The sequence below is a fragment of the Littorina saxatilis genome, linkage group LG17 (assembly GCF_037325665.1).
Source record: "Littorina saxatilis isolate snail1 linkage group LG17, US_GU_Lsax_2.0, whole genome shotgun sequence".
Classification (NCBI taxonomy): Eukaryota; Metazoa; Mollusca; class Gastropoda; order Littorinimorpha; family Littorinidae; genus Littorina; species Littorina saxatilis.
Window position 1 is genome coordinate 64,285,788 of NC_090261.1, and position 7,500 is coordinate 64,293,287.

At 38.8% G+C, this 7,500-nt stretch overlaps 1 protein-coding gene across 1 annotated transcript in view; it reads left to right on the forward strand.

Moving 5' to 3' along the window:
• LOC138953362 (protein dispatched homolog 1-like) overlaps window positions 1-7,500 on the forward strand; it is a 30,394-nt gene that overhangs the window by 7,618 nt on the left and 15,276 nt on the right. The gene's annotated exons all lie outside the window — the stretch shown is intronic.

Here is a 7,500-nt window from a genome sequence, read left to right on the forward strand (position 1 = left end):
TCATACTCTAAAGCGTTCAATTAGTTGTGCAACTCTCATACTCTAAAGCGTTCAAGTAGTTGTGTGACTCTCACACTCTAAAGCGTTCAATTAGTTGTGTGACTCTCATACTCTAAAGCGTTCAATTAGTTGTGCAACTCTCATACTCTAAAGCGTTCAATTAGTTGTGCGACTCTCATACTCTAAAGCGTTCAATTAGTTGTGCGACTCTCATACTCTAAAGCGTTCAATTAGTTGTGTGACTCTCATACTCTAAAGCGTTCAATTAGTTGTGCGACTCTCATACTCTAAAGCGTTCAATTAGTTGTGCGACTCTCATACTCTAAAGCGTTCAATTAGTTGTGTGACTCTCATACTCTAAAGCGTTCAATTAGTTGTGTGACTCTCATACTCTAAAGCGTTCAATTAGTTGTGTGAAGACGACTTCGCGAAGCTTGCTGAGGGCAGCTTTAGCTCTGAGTTTTTGGTGAAAACAAGTCTTCGCGAAGTTGACATCGGGCTCTAAGGACAGCCTCCATTTGAACGGTAACACATACACACGTGATAATCTCACATCTTATTTGTACATGGCACTAGGTCGCCATTTCTAGCACGCCCAAGATCGCGTCGAGCAGGGAATACGCACGGATAAGATTTTGTTCAAGTATTGATAATAGAAAAATCGCTACACGAACTTGCTTTCTTTGAATAGGTAATCGAAGCACAACATGCATTCAGAATTAAGCTGACTTACAATAAAAGTAATAATAGCATTAGCCAACACGTTATTGTCCAATAAAGTTAGTACATTTAATTGGAAAATCGTCTTCGTCACAACATCAGAATAACTTCCCTAAAAATAAAACTCCTTGTCTTTGCAACGCCAATGTGATAAAAAGTAACTAGATCTGTGTTGTTATTGGGTGTCTTCTTCTTCTTCTTCTGCGTTACATCCTGACAAAAGCTGATGTTCATCGATGGGGGTCTCCAGAAAGTCGTAGAGCCTGTGTCCCTCACTGGTGTGTCAGCAGGCCAGATTCTGCTCTCAGACCCTGGTGGTTTGAACCGTCCTGCAGGAAATGCTCCACTGTCATCATTGGTGTGTCAGCAGGCCAGATTCTGCTCTCAGACCCTGGTGGATTGAACCGTCCTGCAGGAAATGCTCCACTGTCATCAGTGTTGCACCACATAGGCACGCAGAGGACTCTCCAATAGGGAATTGTGTGTGCAGGAGGCGACAGTGACCCATGTGTGTGTGTTCAGATCTGTGTTATTGAGAGTTCAGATATTGTGTGTTCAGATCTGTGTTATTGAGAGTTCAGATATTGTGTGTTCAGATCTGTGTTATTGTGAGTTCAGATCTGTGTTATTGTGTGTTCAGATCTGTGTTATTGTGTGTTCTGATCTGTGTTATTGTGTGTTCTGATCTGTGTTGTTGTGTGTTCTGATCTGTGTTATTGTGTGTTCAGATCTGTGTTATTATGTGTTCAGATCTGTGTTATTGTGTGTTCTGATCTGTGTTATTGTGTGTTCTGATCTGTGTTATTGTGTGTTCAGATCTGTGTTATTGTGTGTTCAGATCTGTGTTATTGTGAGTTCAGATCTGTGTTATTGTGTGTTCAGATCTGTGTTATTGTGTGTTCTGATCTGTGTTGTTGTGTGTTCAGATCTGCGTTGTTGTGTGTTCAGATCTGCGTTATTGTGTTTTCTGATCTGCGTTATTGTGTGTTGTGATCTGTGTTATTGTGTGTTCTGATCTGTGTTATTGTGTGTTCAGATCTGTGTTATTGTGTGTTCAGATCTGTGTTATTGAGAGTTCAGATCTGTGTTATTGGTTTAAACAAGTTTATTCAATAAATTCCATTGGTACTATTACCGCATACATGAAATAAGGAACATGGAGCACAACAAGCTAGGCTTATAAGCGTACTCTTAAAAGCAAATGAAATTTGGCGGACGATTTTAATATAACAAATTTGAAATAATGTCAAAATAATAATGGTAAATTATTGTAAACAAACATGTAACAATAAAAGGAAAAAAAAACCAAAACAAAAACAAAAACAAAAAAACCAATGCTAAACTAACAACAGTACTCACACGCGCTCGCACACGCGCTCGCACACGCGCTCGCACACTCACTCGCACACACACGCATACAATGACTTTCACATGGTTGAAAATAGAATACTACCAGAACAAGGAAATGTAAACAGTACTGCACATGGTCGTTTCGAACATGGATGAGATAAATGCATTCATTATTCAAAACGTTTGCTTAATAAGATAAACCTGAATAACTGGTCAAATATCAATGCATTTTCGCTGTCTGACTTGTCTCTATTGCCATACAGAAAATCATCAGCGGTTAGCAAATCATAGTTGGGCAGTGTTGACAAGGTGACTTCACGTATTTGAAGAGATAAGGGGCAATGAAAAATATAGTGCTCCGCATTTTCAACACGATAACCACAAGTGCATGACGGGTCGGGAATTAAATGTCTGTCAAATAGATCACTATTTAGATTGCTGATCCTCAATCTCAGTCTGCAATGGATAATTTCTGATTTTCGATCAGATGTGTATCTATACGAGGGAACAACAGAATCATCAGAACTAATACGTTTTTTAAATAACCCAATAGAATCAAGTTGTTTTACAGTATCTGGAAGCTCATTCCACAGGGAAGTCGAAGACAGAAAAAATGACTTCAGTTCGAGAGTGGGGAGTCTGTCTGTCAAGTGGTCTTAATAATAATAATAATAATAACGATTACTTATATAGCGCGTAAACCTCGTGGTGACGAGCCCAGAGCGCTTTACACTTACACAATCATAATACAAACAAGGAAAGAGAACTAAATCCGAATAAATCTTCGTCTATGGTAAGGGTTCACAGAAGCAACGAGAGGAGGCAGACGTTCTAGTAAGTATGGTGGCACGCGTGCATTAACTAATTTGAAATACAAAATCAATTTGTGTCTTTTTCGCTTCTCCTTCAGTGTTGTAAATCCTGATTCATCGTACAATTTTTGGTGACTCGTGCCACGAACTGCACCTATAATGGTTCTTATGGCATCAAGATGCAAGTTTTCTAATAAAGTAGCTAATCTGTCAGAACAGTTATCCCAAATGACGTCAGAAAAATCAAAATGGGGAATAATAAAAGATTTATACATAAGTTCAAGTGCCTTTCGGCTAAGGCGATACTTATAGGACCGAAAACATGAGAGAAGAACACGTACTTTAGATATAATTGACTGAACATGTGATTCCCATTTGCAGTCGCTCTGAATCAGTACACCAAGATGTTTGTGAACGTGGTTTTCTCTCAGAATTGTTCCATCAAATACAAGAGGAAGGGTTTCAGGCATTCTATTTCCAGAAAAGGTCATCAAATCTGTTTTTAAATTATTGAAATTAACTTTCCATTTTTCCGCCCAGTGTGCAATTTTGGCTAAGTCTGCATTTAAGATCTGTGTCCGCGTGTTTGCATCATTTAGAGATAAATACAAACTGGTATCATCAGCAAAAAGTTTAATGACAGATTCGATATTAATGACAATATCGTTAATGTACACAAGGAACAACAATGGCCCCAGAACAGAACCTTGGGGAACACCTGAACAAACACGTCCGTATGTCGATTTCCTGCCTTGGATAACAACGGCTTGTAACCTGCCTGTCAAATAATCTTCAAACCATTTTAATAAAACACCTCTTATGCCTATAGCATATAATTTATGCAACAAACCCTTGTGCCACACTCTGTCGAAGGCTTTTGATATATCACAGAAAACAGCCTGAGTCGTCAACTGCTTATCTAAGGATTGACAAAAATCGTCATACATACTCAACAACTGAAAACTAGTTGAATCACCAGGAATAAACCCTGACTGAGAAACCGTTAATAAATCATTCTCTGTGAGATATCGAAAAACATGGGCTTGAACACATTTTTCCAATACTTTTCCAATGCAACTGAGTAATGAAATCGGACGATAGTTACTGCAGTGTTCTTTTTCACCTTTCTTATAAATGGGATTCACATGAGCTACTTTCCAAATTTTCGGAAACTTTCCCTCAGCCAAAGATCTCTGGAAAAGGGTTGCAAGCGGATTTGAAATAATACAAGCAGCAAGTTTAAGAAGTTTATTGTGAACCAAATCAGGACCTACTGCTTTCCTAACATCGAGGTTGTTTAGAACAGCGTACACCATTTCGGTAGTTATCACGAGAGGACTAATGGAAATGGGCTCTTCTTCAACTGGTGGAACGTCATCATCATGACCTTGTATATGCGACTGTCGTAGAAATGCTTCATTAAAAACCTCGGCTTTGTCCTCTGCAGAGTAATACACAATTCCATTGCTTTCAATGGGCGGAATCTCATTTGTACTCATTCCTTTCTTTTTCAAAAAAGAGTTGACTACCTTCCACCAGTCTTTATTGCCAAAATTATGAGGTGACAATATTCTATTTTCTAGTTCCCTAATGTGCTCTTCTTTCCTTTTTCTTATAACATCAGTCAAATTATTTCTCAACCGTCGGAAAAGAGACCAGCACCATACAGTATCCAGACGTTTGGCTAATGCGTGAATATATTGCTTTTTCCTAATCAACTTTTTGATTTCCTCGGTGATCCATACAGCATCGTGTCCGTTCATTGTCACTACCTTTACAGGCATACATTCTTTAGCTATCATCATTAACTTATCGGAAAACATTTCAGCGGCGTCATCAATGGATTCTAAATCGACTATATTATTCCAATCTACACTTTCCATATCTTGCAACAACTTGTCAACATCGATTTTGGAATAATTATATAGTGTTCGTTTGAATGAACCACCCGACGGTAAGTCATAATTCAAATATACAAAAGGACACGAGTGGTCACTGCATACAGGTGGTAGAACACCAACTCTTTTTACCAAGTTAGGACACGGAGTTAATACCAGATCAATTATAGTTGACGAGGTATCGGTTATTCGAGTGGGTTCTGATATCAACTGAGATAAACTGTTTGTGTTCATTAATTCCCGCAGATGAGACGGGGGGTTAACAGTACAATCAGCGTTGAGATCACCAAAGATAATAAACTTATGTGGGGTATTCATGGCAAGTTGAACGGAATCGTTGATAAGAAGCCAATGGTCGACGGTTGCACTCGGTGGTCTATAAAACACACCAACGAGAAGAGTATCTTGACCCAACTTAGTCTCAATCCAGATCGCTTCCAAATCAGGTATACACAAGTCGATCCTCGGTTTGCAAATCAGATTACTATTTACATAAACGGCTACGCCGCCGTGGGAATCCCCGGGCCTATCACGTCTAACTGGAGGGTGGTAACCTTTTAAGCAGATGCAGTCTTGGTCAACTTTGTCCGACAGCCAGGTCTCAGATACAGTTATTATATCAAACTTCCCCAATTCGGCCTCAAGGAACGGTGTCTTATATTGAAGACTGCGAGTGTTTACATGAACAATAGAGATCCCATCCCCTCGGGTTGTGCTTGGTCCAGGATTAGGATGGATATCACCACACATAAACAACAATAAGCAAATTGCAATAGATATGGTTTGAGATGTAAAATTCACAGAATCAGCACAAAAAATGAGTGAGGTGGCATATTTCCACATCGAACCAGCAAAGTTCACAGCAATGTCGTAACAACATATTGGGTCGTTACGAGTAAGCTTCTGGGCAGGAAATAAAAACAAAAACAACGCAAGAGACAAGCCAGCACTACCACGAACGAGAATAATCATAAGCGACTGGATATTTCCCTTGTTAAGAAAAGATAGTTTATACACAGATAGCGCTGACGCAACAGGGAGATAACTTCCCACACTGGCTCTGTATTGAGACAGACTACACCCACCCATCTAGGTCACAGCTCGTTGCAAAAAATCAAACAAGGCAGAGCCAAGGGTGTGAGACAATCTCCCCGACACGTGCGCCCCATCCTTTTGCATCAGGCATGAAGTCATTGTGGACAACAACAAACAACAACAAGCAAACAAACCAACAATCAAACAGACACACAATCAACAACGTCGATCTGTGTTATTGAGTTTCTGATCTGTGTTATTGTGTGTTGTGATCTGTGTTATTGTGTGTTCTGATCTGTGTTATTGTGAGTTCAGATCTGTGTTATTGTGTGTTCTGATCTGTGTTATTGTGTTTTCTGATCTGTGTTATTGTGTGTTTAGATCTGTGTTATTGTGTGTTCTGATCTGTGTTATTGTGAGTTCTAATCTGTGTTATTGTGTGTTCTGATCTGTGTTATTGTGAGTTCAGATCTGTGTTATTGTAAGTTCAGATCTGTGTTATTGTGAGTTCAGATCTGTGTTATTGTGTGTTCTGATCTGTGTTATTGTGAGTTCAGATCTGTGTTATTGTGTGTTCTGATCTGTGTTATTGTGAGTTCAGATCTGTGTTATTGTGTGTTCTGATCTGTGTTATTGTGAGTTCTGATCTGTGTTATTGTGTGTTGTGATCTGTGTTATTGTGTGTTGTGATCTGTGTTATTGTGTGTTCTGATCTGTGTTATTGTGTGTTCTGATCTGTGTTATTGTGAGTTCAGATCTGCGTTATTGTGTGTTCAGATCTGAGTTATTGTGTGTTTAGATCTGTGTTGTTGTGTGTTCAGATCTGTGTTGTTGTGTGTTCAGATCTGTGTTATTGTGTGTTCAGATCTGTGTTATTGAGAGTTCAGATATTGTGTGTTCAGATCTGTGTTATTGAGAGTTCAGATATTGTGTGTTCAGATCTGTGTTATTGTGAGTTCAGATCTGTATTATTGTGTGTTCAGATCTGTGTTATTGTTTGTTCTGATCTGTGTTATTGTGTGTTCTGATCTGTGTTGTTGTGTGTTCTGATCTGTGTTATTGTGTGTTCAGATCTGTGTTATTATGTGTTTAGATCTGTGTTATTGTGTGTTCTGATCTGTGTTATTGTGTGTTCTGATCTGTGTTATTGTGTGTTCAGATCTGTGTTATTGTGTGTTCAGATCTGTGTTATTGTGAGTTCAGATCTGTGTTATTGTGTGTTCAGATCTGTGTTATTGTGTGTTCAGATCTGTGTTATTGAGAGTTCAGATATTGTGTGTTCAGATCTGTGTTATTGAGAGTTCAGATATTGTGTGTTCAGATCTGTGTTATTGTGAGTTCAGATCTGTGTTATTGTGTGTTCAGATCTGTGTTATTGTTTGTTCTGATCTGTGTTATTGTGTGTTCTGATCTGTGTTGTTGTGTGTTCTGATCTGTGTTATTGTGTGTTCAGATCTGTGTTATTATGTGTTTAGATCTGTGTTATTGTGTGTTCTGATCTGTGTTATTGTGTGTTCAGATCTGTGTTATTGTGTGTTCAGATCTGTGTTATTGTGAGTTCAGATCTGTGTTATTGTGTGTTCAGATCTGTGTTATTGTGTGTTCTGATCTGTGTTGTTGTGTGTTCAGATCTGCGTTGTTGTGTGTTCAGATCTGCGTTATTGTGTGTTCTGATCTGTGTTATT